Source organism: Diabrotica undecimpunctata, chromosome 9, assembly GCF_040954645.1.
Source record: "Diabrotica undecimpunctata isolate CICGRU chromosome 9, icDiaUnde3, whole genome shotgun sequence".
NCBI lineage: Eukaryota > Metazoa > Arthropoda > Insecta > Coleoptera > Chrysomelidae > Diabrotica > Diabrotica undecimpunctata.
The window spans coordinates 68,310,687-68,331,681 of record NC_092811.1 but is presented as its reverse complement, the minus strand read 5'-3'; positions in this window follow the sequence as shown (position 1 = coordinate 68,331,681).

The following is a 20,995-nucleotide window of genomic DNA, read 5'->3' as shown; positions in this document are numbered from 1 at the left end:
TGATAAGTCAGTTTGTAACATTCGTCTTATTACATTTTTGCAGGAAAAGTGTGACATATTATCACCTTTTTCGTAAATATGCAAATTTTTAGCTAAATTTATTACATCATCAGGCCTATCTAATATTTTCAGAGACGTAATTAGTTAACACTTATAGTTAATATTAGATGGACTATAAAAATGCATTCCTTTCGAGACAATAATTTTTTTTAAGTTAAAAATGACGCTCCTGTAAAATTGTACTTTTTAACTTAACACATTATTGAAGCAAAGAGGCGATATATGTCTAACCTAGCCAATGTAAATTTAAAATAAACTATCTTTAAATTGAAATTCTTATGAAACTAATTAAATTCTATAGACAATGTAAAATTTAAACAAACTATCTACAAAATTGAAATTGTTATGAAACTAACTAAATTATATTAACAAAATTTTGTACCTTTCTGTCACTGAATGCCTAAATGAACTGTTTTCCACTATATAGATTATAATCACCACTCAAATGTCTTCTTCTCAGCTTCGGTTATCCTTGTTTTTGTGAAATTACTTTTTCCAATTATTAGCTTCCACCAATTTAAGATATTTTTCTTCACCAGCATTTATAAACCACCAAGCAAACCAGCAAACAGCATTTATTTTTATTCTTCTTTTCAATATATCAATATCCAATCACCAAAAATATTATTTAATTTTAATATTCAATTAATACTTCTTCCATTATCATCATTTATACATAACATAATTTTTAATCTTCAATAATACCTTCTTATACTGTTTCCCAATCTTGATTTAACTCACTATATTGAACAATTGTAACTGATTGACTGCCTCTAACTAATTTTCATACTAAAACTGGCCATCATGGACCAACAGAGTGGACTAACTTTCTTACTAAACTTTCTGACTGACTGACTGACTTTCTGAATCCAAATCACCGGTATTTATATCTTTTTGGATGTTCCAGAACCATCTGGTAAGAAATCATGTTCCATTTGTTCTATTAAATACATGTCTGAATTTTCTGGAACAAACCATTTCGCAAACAAGGCCATCTCCGGTGATCTAGAGAATTCCATACTTTTCTATTAATAATTTTGTTGACATTTAGGCTTTTCAGATCAGAATATACAATTAAATCATTAACTTAACATTCTAATTTAATAAACTACACATTTTATTATTATAACCCCACTTATATTCGTAAAAATTCTTAATTTCTGTCTGTCACTTACTGTATAGTTGGTTGCCTATGCACATGGCTCACTTAAATATATTTACAACATTAAAATACAACTTTTTACAATTATTATATGCTAATTTCTTAAAAATGCCCTCACATAAATATATTTTTATAAAATTCTCCAGTATATACTTATTAAAATAACCAAATACTTTTAATATCTAATATTATGTAGTATATAATTTATAAATTATTTTCTTTAAACACTAATCATATCAATATATATATATATATATATATATATATATATATATATATATATATATATATATATATATATTGTTTTGTGCTATTTTGTACTTTCTGCTGTGGTATTTCTTTTAGATCACGCACAGAGAAAGTGCCCATTTATCTATTTTATTATTGCATTTATTGATTTATTTTGAATATATTTGCTGCGATATTTCTCCTGTAGATCATACGCTCGAATATATTCTATTTTTCGCTATTTTATTATTGCCATTTATTGAATATATCCGTTGCGATATTTCTCTTAGGAGATCATACGCTCCATATATTCTTATTTTTGCTATATTATTATTGCATTTTTTCGTTTTAAATACGTTCATTGCGATATCTCTCTTCACGGAGACCATAAGTTTGAAGTATTTATATTTCTGTATTTTACTTGTGGTCGCCTTCCGTAAGTTAAGGAGACACAAGGATTTTTCGAGGATTCCTTCCGAAGTTCAAGGAATCTCTCAAACTGCCTTTTTATTATTGCATTTCATGTTTATTTGTGTATACAAATATTATTTCTTATTTTTTCTAACTATTGTTGTGCAGATAACGTTCTAGTGGAACTTCTACTACGTAGATTAAGCACGAGAGACGTTTGCACCATTATTTCAAACTTATATTCTACCTTTTGCACATATTTAATTATATTTATATATATTGTGACGATTAGGGTTTATAGAAAATAATTTATAAGTTATATACTACATAATATTAGATATTTGGTTGTTTTAAATAAGTTATATACTAGAGAATTTAATAAAAATATATTTATGTGAGGGCATTTTTAATAAATTAGCATATAATAATTGTAAAAAGTTGTATTTTAATATTGTAAATATATATAAGTGAGCCATGTGCTTAGGCAACCAAAAATACTCTCGGAGATTGACAGATATTTATACTCTGAAGTGACGTTTAAGAATATTTACGAATATAAAGTGGGTTATAATAATATATTGTTTGAAATGTGTATTTTATTAAATTAGAATGTTAAGTTACTAATTTAATTATATATTCTGATCTGAAAAGCCTAAATGTAAACAAAATTATTAATAGAAAAGAATGGAATTCTCTGGATCTCCGGAGATGGCCATGTTTGCGAAATGGTTTGTTCCAGAAAATTCATACAAGTATGAAATAGAACAAATTGGAACATGATCTCTTACGAGATGGTTCTAGAATGTCCAAAAGATATAAATACCCGTGATTTGGATTCAAGATGGCAGTTTTTGGAAGTTTTTAGTCAGAAGTCAGGCCAGTTTATTATGAAAGTTATTAGACACATTTAGTGAAGTAAATTGTTCAGAATTTTCAAGAAGTCAGTCAGAAAAGTTTAGTAAGAAATATGAAAGATTATTTGGAGTCAGAGAATCAGGTACAAATAGTCCAATTGTTTAATATAGTGAGTTAAATGAAGATTAAAAATTATGCATATAATTAATGCACATTTATAATTATACACAAATAATTATTGAAGATTATAAAAAAAGGTATATTGGAAGAAATTAAATTATATTATGGTTGGAGATTAGTATAAATCAACTTATAATAATTGGATATTGGTATATTGAAAAGAAGAATAAATATAAATGCTGTTTGCTGGTTTGGTTGGTGGTGTATAGATGCTGGTGAAGAAAAATATATCTTAAATTGGTAGAAGCTGATAATTGAAAAAAGTAATTTCACAAAAAAACAAGGATAACTGAAGTACGAAGACATTCAGTGGTGATTAGAATCTATATACTTAGTGGAAAATAGTTCATTTAGGCATTCAGTGAAAGAAAGGTACAAAATTTTGTTAATATAATTTAGTTAGTGTCATAACAATTTCAATTTTGAAGATAGTTTGTTTAAATTTTAGATTGTCTATAGAATTTAATTAGTTTTATAAGAATATCAGTTTAAAGATAGTTTATTTTAAATTTACATTGACTAGGTTAGATATATATGTGTGTTTCATAATAGTTATAATAAAGATAATTTAAAAAAGTACTTACAAGCTAATTCTTTGAGAACCGCGATAAAAACCCTATATATTATATTATTAAAAATACTCATTGCTCATCATTCAAACAAAAAACACATCATAACAATTTGGCACCCAACGCGGTGGCTCTCTATTTAAAAGAATTAGTTTGGGAAGATAAGTGCTCTCATATAATTAAATTAATTATCAGTAGAAAGGAAAAATTATAGAATTTATTTTTAATTATATTTGAACAAGTAAAGTCTCAAAAAGTCTCAAGGAAAGAAAGGTACAAGAAGCAAAAAGAATGAAGAAGATGTGGAAGTAGAAACACAACCTATACAAGAGGAGAGTTTAGTTCAAGTTCCACAAGATACTGCAGAAATGAATCCAGAAAGAGAGGAAAATGTCAATATGGCAGCTTTGATGTCATTAATGATGCAGATGAACAAGACAATAGAAGAGAATTCAAAAGAAATCAAAGAAGACATAAAAAAATTGGAAGAGAATTCAAAAGAAGTCAAAGAAGACATGAAAAAAATGGAACAGAAATTGGAAGAGAATTATAGAAAATTAGAAAAGAAAATAGAAGATAATAATAATAAAATTGTAAAACAAATGGAAAAACAAATGGATAAAAAACTTGAAGCTGCAGAGAAAAAAGTTGCAAATGAAATAAAAAGTATACGGAATGACTACAAGAAAAGGATAGACAATGAGAGGACAGAAGTAAAGAGGATTATTCAAGATAATAAGATAGATATAGAACAGAAAATAGAGTTACAGAAATGTAACTTAGAAGTAAAAATTAACGAAGACAGGAGAAACACAGAAGAAAAATTAGACGATATACAACAAAATATCCAAATAAATAGTAATCAAATAAGAAATGTGGAACAGAGAATAGATGATATTTCACAAATGAGAGACATAGGGAGACCTTATTTAAATTTAACAAATGAGACTGGGATTAAATTCTCTGGTAATATAAAAAATTTGCATCCTAGAGTATACATAAATAGTTTAAAACATAAATTAAGATTTGTGAATAATATTAATGATATTAAAGATTATATTAGAATGACATTAAATGACAATGCAGCAACTTGGTTTGCTAGTATTGAAAATGATTTAGATAACTTTCAAACATTTGAAAATAAATTTTTAAATTATTATTGGGGTGAATTAGAGCAAGCAAAGTTTAGAGAAATTCTATATTTTGGAAAGTATAATCAAAATTTAAAATCAAATATGGTAGATTATGCATTGAAATTGATAACAGTTGCAAAATATTTAGAACCACCACTTAGAGAGGATGAAACAGTCTTAAATGTATCTAGACATTTTGATGCTGATGTTGTGCAAACCGTAACTGTACAAAATATTCAAACAATAGATAGTTTTATTAATTTTATTCAAAGAATACAAAGAGGCAATATGACAAGTAATAATAACAACAGAAAAAACAACAATACTTTTCAATATAATAAAAATGATAATCAACAATATAGACAATCATATAACAATAATACTAGGTATGGTGATAAGTTACAAAATTTTAATAATACTAACACTAATCCAAATAGACAGAACTTTAATAATAATACTAGTTATAATAGACAAAATTTTAATAATAATACTAATTATAATAGACAACATTTTAATAACAGTACTAATAATAATAGACAAGATTTTAACAATAGAAGAAATACAGAACGACCTAACTATAACAGACAGGTAAATTGTGTTCGAAGGAATAGAAGCTGCGAAGGCAGGGAACGAAGTAGTACAAGGCAGGAGAATGTGAGTAGAAGTCATAGTAGGGAAAGACATAGTACATCAGATCCAAGTGGTCAGATACAATCTGACAATTCTAATAATCAAAATTTTGTGCAGTAAACTTTCTGAATTACAAGTTAGGCCATTGCTATTATGAAAAACCTTCTGAATTTATTTCTTTAGATGAAGAGAAAATTATTGAATCTATTAATTTAATTTATATAAATGCTTTGGCCAAAAATAAAATGATTAAGATTATGATAGATACTGGTTCAGAAAGTACTTTAGTCTCGGAGAATTTTATTTTTAATACATTAAAACTATCAGATATAATAAAGATTCCAAAAATTAAAATTGTTGGTGCAAATAATAAGAAGTTGGGTGAAATTGATAAACTAGCCAATTTTAAAATTAATATTCTTAATAAAGAAATTAATATGCAAGGATTTATTGTCAAGGATTTATGTGTTGATATATTAATGGGAAATGATGAATTGGAAAAGAAGAAAGTAAAGATAGATTTTGAAAAAAAAATGGTAACTTTGGAAGGGCAAATAATTAAATTTATGCAGAAAGATGAGGTGGAAGAAGGAATAAGAGTTGATAGGATATTATTAAAAGAAAATAATGATGTTTATGAAGAAGAAATGTATTTTGATGATAGGGAAATGTCCCAAAAGAATGTAAAGAATAATGGTAGTGAATATTTAAGGAATGGAAATTTTAAGCAGATGGATGCCTACGAGGCGGAGTGCGTAAAATTGGAAGCAAGGAATAATGAGTACATATTGAAGAATAATGTGATTTGTAAAGAAGAAGATATGATGAAATTTTTAAATTGCCCTGAAGAATATAAATCAATAGTCATTTCCATATTGCAGCAACACAAGGGACTTGTCAATAAAGAAAATAGAATTGCACAAAATTATATCCATAGTATAAAAGTTAAAGAAGAAAAAGATTTTAAAACAAAATCATACCCAATACCATATAAATACAGAGAAGAAGTAAACAAAACAATTAATAATATGTTAGAAGATGGGATCATTGAGAAGGCAGACACACGTTTTATTAACCCCATAGTAGTAGTACGAAAAAGATCAGGTGAAATCAGGTTATGTTTGGATGCAAGGAATATTAACAAGATTACTGAAAAGCAATTTGAAGCACCAATGAGTATAGATGGAATATTAGGAAGAATTACAGGAATGTCATTTTTCACTAAAATCGATTTACAGCATAGTTTCTGGTTAATACCTCTAGAAAGAAAAAGTAGACAGTATACAGGATTTCAGATAGATGGAGTAGTATATCAATTCAAAGTAGTACCATTTGGACTTCAATCATCTTGCAGTGCTCTATGTAGATGTCTTCATGATATTTTGGATCAATATGAACATTTTGTAATTCACTACATTGATGATATATTAATTTTTTCTAAAACGGCTGAAGATCATGAGAAACACCTAAAAATTATAATAAATAGATTAGACAAAGTTGGACTAAAAATAAATCAAGAAAAATGTACATTTTTTCAAAAAGAAGTCATATATCTAGGTTATAAACTTAACACTAAGGGAATCGAAATGGATCCAGAACGGACACAAGTCATTCAGGAATATAAAACACCACACAATTTAAGAACTTTAAGAGGATTTATTGGAATAATTAATTATTATAAAAGGATGATACCAGATCTAAGTATAAAAGAAATTCCATTACTTGAACTACTGAGAAAAGGTGTAAAATGGAGATGGGATCAGAGAAGAGAACTAGCATTCCAAGAAATTAAAAACATTTTTCTGTCAAATTTGAAAATATACTATCCTGACTACACACAGCCATTCATATTAAGAACAGATGCATCAATAGAGAGATTATCGGGGGTATTATTACAAATACATGATGGGGTCGAATACCCAATACAATTCATTTCAAGAATTACAAAGCCACATGAAAAGGGTTACTCAGTTTCAGAATTAGAACTAGCAAGTGTAATACACTGTGTCACAAAATTAAGATTTTATTTGTTGGGTAATGAATTTACAATAGAAACAGATCACCAAGCTTTAACGTCTATATTAAATAACAAATATGGAAACAGTAGAATACATCGGTGGAGTCTAATACTTAGTGAATACTGCTTTGAAATCAAATACATTTCTGGAAAATCCAATATAGTGGCAGATGCTTTATCAAGGTTAGAAAATACATCACAAAAAGGGCAGCGCACAATAAAAATTGGATTAAATCAATTAGTAGAAAGTACAGGATTATATTCTAAAGAAGAAATTATAAGAGATCAGATCAATTTGAGTGAAAAACAAAAAGTCCTTAGGAAAGATGGGGTATATTATAAAATAATAAATGGCATAGAAGTATATGTAATAACTAGAACTTTAGCAAAGAAAATATTGAAAAATTTACATAACAATTATATGCATATTGGTTCAAGAAAGCTCTGGATGCTATTTAGGGACAATTATTTTGCAAAGAATGACATAAGTATAGCAAAAGAAATTACTACCCAATGCCCAATATGTCAACTAAACAAAGAAAAGAATTTCAAAAACCAGAACACATATAAATCTAATGTGGTATATGAAAAACTAAATACAGTTTCCATGGATTTTATTTCAAATTTAGTTCTCAGTCCAACAGGAAAAAAGCATATACTAGTGATAGTTGATTTATATACAAAATTTATTAAACTATATCCCTGCTCTAGAACAAATGTTAAAACATTAAAATTATATATTAATCAATTTTTCGAAGAAATAGGACCATTTAGAAATTGCATAATAGATAATGCTACATATTTTAACAACAAAAAATTTCGGACATTTTGTGAGAAAAAGGGAATCAACATTCATTTTACAAGTATCAGACATCCTCAGGCAAATCCTGCAGAAAGATATATTAAAGAAGTTATAAAATATTTAAGGATACTGTGCCAAAATCAACACGAAACTTGGCAGCAACATATACCACAAGTAGAGTATTTTTTAAATAATACACATAATTTGAATACAGAGGAAGTACCAGAATATTTAATGTTTGGCCATATAGGAAACAGAAAGTGGATTAGTGAATATAATCAGGATATGTTAGAACAAGTAATGCAGAAAGTGAATAACCGAATTAGGAGGAAAGCTGAAAAATATATCAGAAGACAAAATCGAAATATAAAAAAAACCAATCACATTTCAAAAAGGAGACCTAGTGTTAATTCGTTCACTTAGAAAAAGTAATGTTAAAGAAAACCGTTGTAAGAAATTACAACCAATGTTTGAAGGTCCATATACAATTGAAAATCAGAATGGACTAAATAGTTATGTGTTAATAGATGCAGAGAACAGACTAAGAGGCATGTTTCATATCAACGACATTTTTCAATATCATGAAGAGATTGAATAATATTTTCTATACCTTTAACACAAATATAATAACACTAATAACTTACTGATATATCCATTTTATTCAATAGACTTGATTTGTTAAATGGTAGATGGTAGATTTCATTATTTTGAATAAATTTGACATCATACTTGTTGAATTTTGTATATATGGAAATTAATTTGTACCCTTAAAATCATAATTTGGGGTTCGATACTATAATTGCTATAAAAATGTCTTTCTAATATAATAAAGTGGAAAAACTTACCAATTTATATTGATGAAAGTTATTTTGAATGGAAATAATTCCTAGATTTTGTCTATAAATAAACAGAACACAATATCCATTATATTTTTAATTAAGGTTATATTTTATTCTCTCCATTTGACATGACAGTTTGACCATAGAATAGCCGAACTGTGCTCCGTTGTTCTCTGTTTTGACATAGACAGCGAACAGGGATGTATTTAACACACTTTAAATAATAAAAAAAAAATTGAATTATTAATTTATTAAATTTAATAAGGTATGAGAAAATTAATATTTAAAAAAATAATAAGTAAAGTATTTATTTTAAATATTATTTTTGGGGTATTGTGACGATTAGGGTTTATAGAAAATAATTTATAAGTTATATACTACATAATATTAGATATTTGGTTGTTTTAAATAAGTTATATACTAGAGAATTTAATAAAAATATATTTATGTGAGGGCATTTTTAATAAATTAGCATATAATAATTGTAAAAAGTTGTATTTTAATATTGTAAATATATATAAGTGAGCCATGTGCTTAGGCAACCAAAAATACTCTCGGAGATTGACAGATATTTATACTCTGAAGTGACGTTTAAGAATATTTACGAATATAAAGTGGGTTATAATAATATATTGTTTGAAATGTGTATTTTATTAAATTAGAATGTTAAGTTACTAATTTAATTATATATTCTGATCTGAAAAGCCTAAATGTAAACAAAATTATTAATAGAAAAGAATGGAATTCTCTGGATCTCCGGAGATGGCCATGTTTGCGAAATGGTTTGTTCCAGAAAATTCATACAAGTATGAAATAGAACAAATTGGAACATGATCTCTTACGAGATGGTTCTAGAATGTCCAAAAGATATAAATACCCGTGATTTGGATTCAAGATGGCAGTTTTTGGAAGTTTTTAGTCAGAAGTCAGGCCAGTTTATTATGAAAGTTATTAGACACATTTAGTGAAGTAAATTGTTCAGAATTTTCAAGAAGTCAGTCAGAAAAGTTTAGTAAGAAATATGAAAGATTATTTGGAGTCAGAGAATCAGGTACAAATAGTCCAATTGTTTAATATAGTGAGTTAAATGAAGATTAAAAATTATGCATATAATTAATGCACATTTATAATTATACACAAATAATTATTGAAGATTATAAAAAAAGGTATATTGGAAGAAATTAAATTATATTATGGTTGGAGATTAGTATAAATCAACTTATAATAATTGGATATTGGTATATTGAAAAGAAGAATAAATATAAATGCTGTTTGCTGGTTTGGTTGGTGGTGTATAGATGCTGGTGAAGAAAAATATATCTTAAATTGGTAGAAGCTGATAATTGAAAAAAGTAATTTCACAAAAAAACAAGGATAACTGAAGTACGAAGACATTCAGTGGTGATTAGAATCTATATACTTAGTGGAAAATAGTTCATTTAGGCATTCAGTGAAAGAAAGGTACAAAATTTTGTTAATATAATTTAGTTAGTGTCATAACAATTTCAATTTTGAAGATAGTTTGTTTAAATTTTAGATTGTCTATAGAATTTAATTAGTTTTATAAGAATATCAGTTTAAAGATAGTTTATTTTAAATTTACATTGACTAGGTTAGATATATATGTGTGTTTCATAATAGTTATAATAAAGATAATTTAAAAAAGTACTTACAAGCTAATTCTTTGAGAACCGCGATAAAAACCCTATATATTATATTATTAAAAATACTCATTGCTCATCATTCAAACAAAAACCACATCATAACAATTTATATATATATATACACTGTATCCAAGGTTTATTGTGGTATTTTACTGAGTTAATCACGCACTACAAACCTCTGGTCACGGATTTGTGACAGTTTTCGTCCCGAAAACATACACGATTACACATATCTCACCAAATATAAACCCCCGTTGTATTATTTGCTCAGAGGAGAATGGCGGACACTCGTGGAACAGTAGGTGGGTAATAGCATTTATTATTTTATTAAGTAAGAAATAAATAGAAATAAGGTAAACCCTTAAACCATTTATTTTGTAGGTTATGTTGTTTATATTCATTTTGTGGCTTAGTTATTGCACTGACTGAAAGTAGATTATCTAGATTATCTTTTAATTACAGAATCGGAACCATATCAAAATTCTGGATCGGAGTACGTGCCTACTGATGATGAAATGGAATTGTCCGTCACAGACAATACACCAACGACATCGAAGCAGTTAAAACCTAAGAAGCGAGTTCGTTAAACTGAAACATGGCAAAGGAACTCTAACAAATTCAAACGGTGTTCTGGTATGGAGTATAAAACCAAATTGAATAAAACTGTTAAAGCCAAAACATTCAACGCTGTTGACTGCAGCAGTAAACTCAAATGTACAAGTTTAATTTCACATGATCGTCAAAGAGATTTGCATACACATTTCTATTCTCTGGGTACGTTCGATTTGCAAACATCTTACTTATATTCTTTACTTAACTTAATCAAAGTTCAAAATAAATTACGTACACATACTTCCAACCAAAATTCCAGAAGAGAGAAAACGAGGATTTATATTTTACCAAATGAAAACGGAGAAGATCAAAAGGTTTGCAAATATTTTTTTCAAGCTGTGTTGCAAGTGTCTGCTGGTAGACTGGACAGACTTTTGAAAAATAAAGCAGTAGGAGCACCTCCACCTTCCGATCGTCGTGGAAAGCATCCTCCAGCCAATAAGACAACAACCGAAAAGGAGACTGAAGTTGTCGTCAGATCTGCCACGTAGACAGGGTAAAACTGACTAATACGCACCCAGATCTGCGCATTTCTCACCTCTTAGCTTTCTGATTGGTCCCTGACGTTATCCTATTTTCTGATTGGTGAGTTAGCGGTCACGCCCACTTTTAACACTCACCAAGGTCACGAAAATGGGATAAGTGCACTTTTTCAGAAAGCCTATTCGGTTTTCGAGTCTAAGCTAGATAAGACCTCTGGTTGGGGAATACCCACTTACGTTAAATAACTAGTCTTTTATATTCGAAACCTTGGAAGAGAATTAGACTTCTCTTCCGATCCTCATCATCTTCCAGCTTGGTATTTCTGTAATATTCTTAGGAATATTATTTTGGTATTTATTTTATTTCAGGAATATTTCCATTTTATAGTGTTATGTTTTACTGACTATTTTCGTATATACCATATTTACCTTTAGTTGTGATATTTGTTGATGCTCATTCTTATATTGATATTACTACACATTTTAACCTTAACATTTTATATTTGTTTGCATATTTATTGCTTTGAATATTTCTGTCGCAAGAACATTTATATGATATTGACTTCCAGCTTACACTAATTTTACCTTTTCTTACAGCCATTTATACTACCTTGTCTTTATGCTATAACCTTATCTCATATTTGTATATATATATATATATATATATATATATATATATATATATATATATATATATTGTGTGTATATTCTATGATAACTATCTGTTATTACTTCTTTTTCAGGACATCTAGACATAACAATTTCACTTGTTTATTATTTTTCGATTATTTTCCATATTCTTCCCTTCTGTTTTAGGTGCCTCTCAGGTCCTACCACGTGGCCTGTTTGAGGTTAGTTCGCACTTTCTGCTTCGCCTACCGGCCCAGCAACAAAGCACGCTCTCTAGAGCTTGACCCGTGAGTTGTTATACCATTCTATACGGTTACTAAAGACAGTCTCCGAGATAAGCTTATCTCCGAGGTTCAAACTTGCGTAACTCGTATTGTGAGTGGACAACTCGAAACAAGCAAGAGGCGTGTGTCCAACTACACCCACCTGGTCACACACGTCGTCCAGTGGCGAACCTTCGATACACTCTCAGAGAGGGGAAATCCTTGGCGAACTGACCCCGACGCGTCGATTTCTTATTAAATAAAGAAACTTGTCTTCGTGTTTCTTATTTTCTTCCTCTTATTAAGGTCATCCGCCTTAGCGGATAGAGCGACTGACGGTGATCCACAACCTGCCGTAGATCCGCCTCAGCGACAAAGTAAAGCTATTTATTCAAAAGATTCCAAGCTATGAATCACATTATTGTAGAGAAAAAAGTAGCCACAGAAAATATTTATAGCCCGATTTGAGTATGGGAAAACTCTATGAGCTGTATAAGATGGAAACGGAGAATCCTGTATCATATCACATTTTTGATAGAATTTTTAATACTCAATTCAATCTACATTTTCATCCACCCATTAGTGATTCATGTAAGAAATGTGATCTATTCAATATAAAGCTTAAAGCTGCAAATGAGGAACAGAAGATATAGTTAGAACATGAAAAGGATTTACATCAAAGGAAAGCCAAGAGTGCTAGAGATGGTCTAAATCGTGACACCGATCTTACAAAAAGTGGAGTTTCAGTTATATGTTACGATTTGATGAAAACTCTACCCACCCCGGTATTAACAACTGGAATTTGTTACTATAAAAGACAGTTATGGATCTACTGCTTCAGTATTTACGATATGGGTACTAATAACTCGTGTATGTTCACTTGGAATGAAACAACAGTGGCTTCAAGAGGATCTCAAGAAATAGGGTCTTGCATTTTGTATTACTTTAAAAATTTCGTCACTTCAAGAAAAGTCATAATGTACTCCGATCAATGTGGCGGCCACAACCGGAATATAAAGATGTCAGTACTGTACAATTATATTACTTGCTCTCCAGAATACACAGTGGATGAAATACATCATAAATTTTTGGTGAGTGGCCACTCTTATTTACCATGTGGCCAAGGTTTTTTTTTTACTGAGAAAGAAAAAAACCCATATTTTCGTACCTACTGACTGGCACTCTGTAATACAAAATGCAAGAAAAAAAATCCATTCAAGATTATAGAGATGACTACATCTGATTTTATTTCTACCACGGTCCTAGAAAGTTAGATCACAAACAGAAAAATCTCACAATCAAAGTCTAAGGTTGAATGGTTGAAAATTCAATGGCTATGGTTCACCAAAGAACATCAGAATAAAATACATTACAAGTACTCCAATAATGATGAAATACACTTTGAGGTTGTTGATATAAGTAAACGAAAAACTCTTCTATCTGCAGTAAACAATAATTTACCCATATTACACCCCAATGGCAATGTAATAAATGATGCCAAAAAGAATGACCTACTTCAACTGATGGAATTTATTCCTCCGGTGGATCATAATTTTTATACAAGTATTCAATCATCGACAGTTGCAACCGGCGGACAGCTGTTAACTGATAATGCATTGAATGAAGATGATGACTGAATTTAACTTTTTTTTAGTTTGATGTAATATTAGTGTTATCAATATTGTAACGATGCAATCGTTGCCTACAGTAGCTACTGGTTTGCGCCGCGAGCTTGGCAACCTATAGCACGGTTTCATATATCGATTTGCAGTGGGATCGATTCCCGTTGTCATTATAGGGAGGGCGAATGCTGGCCAGTGGCCGTGTTCATCATGTTCATTTTAGAACGGAACTTCCTGGATATAGGTTGATGGGTGCGGCAGGCAGAGCTTGGAAGGAGGAAGGAGGCGGTTTTGAGTTGTTTTGTTATTTCTTGGGAAAGGGGAAGAGTTTATTTTTGGTTATTTTGAAGGAATTTGGTTTGTGTGCGTTTGAGAGGCTGCCACCTTGTTTTGTGAAAGATAGAACTTCCAATGGGGTCTGGTAGGTCCAAATATCTTCCATTTGGGTTGTCAGTTTCAATCGTCTAGATCTTCTCAACTGTTGGAAATGCCAGACAATCATTCTTATTTTTTTTATATACATATTATAATATTCCAGTATAGTACCTTACATTCAATATTTGAGCCAAGGTCACTTAATGGCAAATATATTTTAGTTTTTGTTACTAAAACAAAAACTATTTTAAGTACAAGAACCTAGAATAAAAAAGGCTTTTTCTGTTCTCTTGTAGCCTGCCGGCCCAACCTCAGGGATTGGAATTTAAGTTTTTATTATTTGGGAAGAAGATATTTTGATTTGGAGAAAATTATACTGAGATTTGGGGAAGGATTTTGGTTTCATTTTCTGGTTGGTCTGCCAGTCCTTAAGGCTTTTACAAAGCACATAAGCTGATCCATCCTACAGCCATCCACTACCAGGACAGCGGATTAGCGAATTCCCTTTCCATCAAAAGGGTTATTAAGGACATTTATTTTCTTGTTAAAACTTAATGATTTAAATTTCAATTTTTTTATAATATATATATATATATATATATATATATATATATATATATATATATATATATATATATATATATATATATATATATATATATTTATCTTGGATACTTAGGCCTTCAGCCTAAGTGGGTTTACGAAACAGCGTTGTGCACAATACCTGGTTATTTTTTGAATCCTTTCACTTGCTTTATTTTATTCCCTATTTACTTTAAATTTATTTATTTATTAATATTTTATATTACACTTAATAAGTTGTCATGATATATTATCCAATTTTATGCGAATTTGTATCTACCCTCATATATCGAATTGATGTATGTGTTGTTCTAGTGTCTTAACTGACTAGTCTCAGATTTTTAAGCTGCCTTTTTGTAACTGTATAAGTATTTAATTAGTTTATATTTTAATTACCATTTACTCCATGTGAGTTATTTAAATATTATTAACTTACCTTTTTCCTCATTGTTAGAGGACTGTTCAGATCAAACCTTGGTAGATATTTATATTTTGGGTTATATTTTTAGTAACTGTTTTTCTTGTAAATATAGATTTTGGGGATATATTTTAATCATTATTTAGTGTATATAAGTATAGGGTTGGGATAGCACAGTAGGATTGTAATATAGTGTATAAAGCATTTCAGATTTTTATTTGTTTCCTATCATCTTTTATTTTCAGTTAGTATATAACTACATATATCCCAAATTGGAGTGACATTCTAAATTCACCCTGGCGCCCATCTAAAGATCATCTTAGGATTGATCTGATTTAACCTTAAGTTACTACAGGCAAGCAAACGTGCCAACCTCCTCTCTGAGCACAACTCTCATTCTATTGAGCTAAGCCTATTCTATTGTAGTGCTTCCAGTAAATTTTATATTTTCTTTTGCATTGGTTCTTTAACCTTTTATTTAAATAATTATTAATTAATTTTAAATTTTATTTAACCATAAATCTTACATAATTTCTAATATTGGTTTCACCATTTCAGGCTTTTCCTTTTCTCATTTGCAAAAATTAGCTCTCTCCATTTTTAAGTAGCAACAATTAGCTTTTCCTTACTTTATTGGTAACAGTAGGGATTCAATTTCAAAATATTTATTTATTTAAAGTCCCCAAACGTCAACACATAATAAGGCTTCTTTTCTTACTCCCTTAGAGTCATCATGGGTGAGTCCTTCGATATTTGGCAATTAGTTTGATTCTAAATTAGACTTATTATAACCCGTTTTATATTCCATTTGAACTTATGGTTAATCTAAGGTTATGTTTAAACATAAAATTTGCTGATTTTTATTATTTTAGCGTTATTATGAAAACCTGGACAATAGTTCGATTTTTGAAAGATGGCTCAGTAGAGGCTGTGCCAACAAATTGGCTGAGCGGCAATACCTGTTCTTGGTCACATTATGAGGCCAATAAATTAGGAAAGGCCCTAAAAATGGTAACTCACCTCTACCTACGTGTGAAAAACATGACATAAGTTCATTTAGGACCTTCTAGTTGATCTATATAAATAAACAAATAATTTTTTTCATAGATGATTACAGTATTGCAAGGAGGAAGTGCCAACATCTGATCTCAACTCATCAGATAACAGGCCTCTCAGATTGCCACCACTAGCGGCAGCAGTGATTCAGAGAGTGCCATGGGGCATAAAAATAAAACCATCCAAAGCAATCTTCCAAAAATGCCAGAATTTGCATTAAATAAAGGATCAGGTAATTCATCACAAGTTTTTAGATTTGTTTTTACCTATATAATTTATATTTTAGGAATTATTTCCCATTTATATTCGCTCTGTTTTTTAGGTGATTCAGATTCTTTGCAGGAAGACGTAGAATCAGGTACAGAGGAAATATAAAATAATAGCATCATAGTGAAACTTCTATAATTAATTTTAGTTCAGTATCTTTTATACAAAATTTGCTACAATGCCAGTTATCCAAATAGGGACAAATAGAAATTTATGTTTCTATTAGGCCTTATTTAATTATGCTTCTTATGAATTACATAGAAGTTCCACTGTATTCTTTTTATATCATAACTATAAGTAAATATTTAATTTTAACCTATTTTATATTTTAGTTGACAGTAGTGGAAAAAATGGAGCAGCATATAAATGTGAAAAACAACAACAAAAAAATGAGGGTATGAAAAATTTTTAACAACTAGTTATATCAATGTCACATAAATGTTCTCATTTTTAGAATATCTAAAGCACATCCTTAGAAAATTAAGTATGTTAGAGTTAATTGTTATTGACTTACGGGCTGAAGTCAGTATCTTTCCAAGATATCTGCATCGACATCACCCCGAGAACAGCCAACTATATTAAATATATGGGAAAATTTCTCCCTGCCTTTGGACTCAGAAGAGTTTGCGAGTTTTGAGGATTTTTTGAAATCATCACGAAAAAAAATTTGAATCGGTAAGTTCTATACTGTAACTAATACAAAATTCAGTGTATTCATAATTTTGTTAATCAGTGATAATAAGATTATCATATTATCACTGATCATATCATGTTATCAGATTATCTGTTACCACATATTGGCGTAGGGTGAAAGATTGAAATAACTTTTTTTTATTAGATAGTTTAAGCTAAAATAATTAAGAATGGGGAATCAAGTTTGAGGGGTAGTTAGATATCCATTACATTTTGATTTATATTTAAGATTAATGAGCTTTCGAAAATCGGTGGGGAGACAATTGATGAGTTTATTAAAACATGCCTTAAGAATCTCATCAACAACAAAATTCAGGGCAAATATAGTTGGCTGGGAAAAAGGCAAAAAAAAGGCTTTTGCAGAAACAAATATAGCCATGCTTATAAAAGATTTGTAACTTGTAAATATAAAACAATTTAAGGTACATTTAACTATAGGCTAACTCTCTTGAGCTAAGCCTATTCTATTGTAGTGCTTCCAGTAAATTTTATATTTTCTTTTGTATTGGTTACATTCCCGGTTATTTAACCTTTTTATTTAAATAATTATTAATTAATTTTATATTTTATCTAACCATAAATCTTACATAATTTCTAATATTGGCTTCACCATTTCAGGCTTTTCCTTTTCTGATTTGCAACAATTAGCTCTCTCCATTTTTAATTAACAACAATTGGGTTTTCCTTAGCTTTCTCTTACTTCATTGGTAACAATACGTACAATAAAAACTTCCTTATTTCATACTATTGCTTCACTGACTTTGGTACAACTGCAGTTCAGCAAAGTGGACTAACCCAAATTAAAATTGGAACAACTGTCGCTACTATACATTTTGCGGTACTAAATAATTACTATGCCTCATTTGATACATACTAAAATAAGTGGGAATAAAAATATTCCGAAACTAAATCATAAAGCTAAATGAAAATTTTGTTCCATTTTTAAACCCATTTATCTCCATTCATTCAATTTGGGCTTAGTCCACTATTCTTCTGCTAGCCTCAAATTATATACACATCAAACAGAAGAACCTACAAAGATGCCATAATAGTAGAAAAGAAGACCGCAATTAGACAATACCTGACAAATCACGACCCAGACAATTCCTGGAATTTAGGATACAGAATTATTAAGAAAAAAGAAAACAACAATAGCACACTCAACACCATTAAGAAACCAGACGGAACGTACACGATAAACAGGGATGACACAATAAAATACTTACACACAAAATATTTCCCACACGACAATGACGAAGACGACAACGACACACACAGAACACCTAGAACAAAAGATTACACACACAACAGAAAATGACATAGACTTCACACAAGATAAAATAAAAAACATCATGCAAGACATGAAGAACAAAAAAGCCACGGCAACAGACAAACTTAGCAAGGAAATAATTAAACTTATACATAACATACACTAGTGGCCAAATATCTGGAAACTTTACAAAAGTTATCGTTCTTTTAGCAAGACTCGTCTCATGATCATGATTTATATAGTTTATCATTAGAATTACATTTTTATTGTATTTTATTGTTTTATATTCCTGCATAATATTTTATGTATTTCTCACTCTTTTTTTTTATTAACATCATTATTTAATAAAATATGGTGTTAATATAAGCTCCCGCACTAATGTAATATTCAAGATTTAAGAAAAAGAAGAAGTAAAGTTTTAGGTTATGTCTATGTTCTCTAATAACGGTTACACATGTGTTCAATTAATATTCTCAGGCTAACAATTATTATTTAATAAACTTTTTATTACATGGACAGTTTAGTTATTTTATTTATCAGGTTATGGTTACTGAGACACGGTATTACGAAATTTGAAAACTAGTCTGTCGTTCGCACCGGTGTGGTAAAAAGTTTAAGTAGTTGGTAGTGTGGTAAAGAGTTTAGTTGTTTTACCGTTTCACGTTCAAGTCGTGAGTGGTCCCGTGTTAAGTTTTCGTTACGTTCGAGTCGTACAACAATTATAAAATAAACATTTAGTGAAGTGCAAAAATGGCTTCAGCTATGAAAATTGATTCTGGGAATATTATTAAGTTTGATGGGTCAAATTTTCAACTATGGAAATTTAGTGTGACCATTTTGTTTAAAGCAGAGAAGCTGCTTTCAATTGTGAATGGGACAGTTAGAGAACCAGAAGACCACACTAGCAGTGACTGGAAAGAATGGGATGACAAAAATTCAAAAGCACAGGTAATTTTGTAATCCACTATATGTCAAGATCAAATACAACATTTGATAAATTGCGAAAATGCTTCAGAAATGTGGTCAAGACTGATCACAATACACGAACAAAAAACAGAAATATCTAGAGAGTTGCTATGGCAAAAATTTTATGAATATAAAATGCATGAGAATGCAAAAGTTGCAGAGCATATATCAACAATAGAACTATTAGTTAGACAGTTAAAAGATGTTAAAGAAACTATTAGTAATAGTGCTGTTTGTTCCAAAGTAATTAATAGTTTACCTCCTAGATTTAATGCCTTTCGTACAGCCTGGGACTTTGTAACTAGTGATCAGCAAACTTTCGAAAATTTAGCAGCAAGATTGCTTAAAGAAGAAACTAGAATGAATAATGATGACTCGGAAATATCCCGTCTTGCTTTACAAGTAGAGGCTTTACAAAGTAAACTGGAAGCCACCAGTAAAAGGAAAACAAATATACAGGACTTAAAGAAGAATTCCACCTGTAATTATTGTAAACGCAAGGGACATTGGGTTAGAGAACGTAGAAAGAGAATACATGATTCCAAAAATGAAGATAAGAACAAGTCATCAGGAAGTAATTTAGCATCAAGTTCAGCTTATATATGTGATATTTCTTCCATGTACTTGTCAACCTCCAGTGTAAATAAAAGTGAGTGGATATGTGATTCAGGAGCAAGCCTACACATGACTGGTGAAAAATTGTTTAAAAACCCACAAACAGATACCTGCGGTGTTTGTGACAGCATAAACGTCGCTCTTAAAAATGCCGCTTCAAAAACTGATGAAGGCGCTATACGAGAACTAAAATTTAAACAAGAATTGCATCGCCGAGAAGTCAAAGCTGGCCAAGACGCCATAAAAGAAGCGACTCTGGAAGCCTCAACATCTGATGGAATTTATGCTATAAAATTCGATCTTCAGCAGGCTCTGCCAACTCCTAAATTATCGACAGGGCCAATCTTTTACAAGAAGAAGTTGTTTTGTTACAATTTCAGCATCCATAGTTTGTATTTCTACATGTGGGATGAGGCAACAGCTGGCAGAGGAGCTGACGATATTGGAAGCTGTATAATTAAACATTTTTCATCCCATGATATAAAAGGTTCCAAACTTATTGTCATTTCTGACAACTGCAGTGGACAAAATAAGGATTAGTCACTTGCCTCAGTTTGGATTCGTCTAGTAGCAGAAGGCCGTTTCAAAGAAATT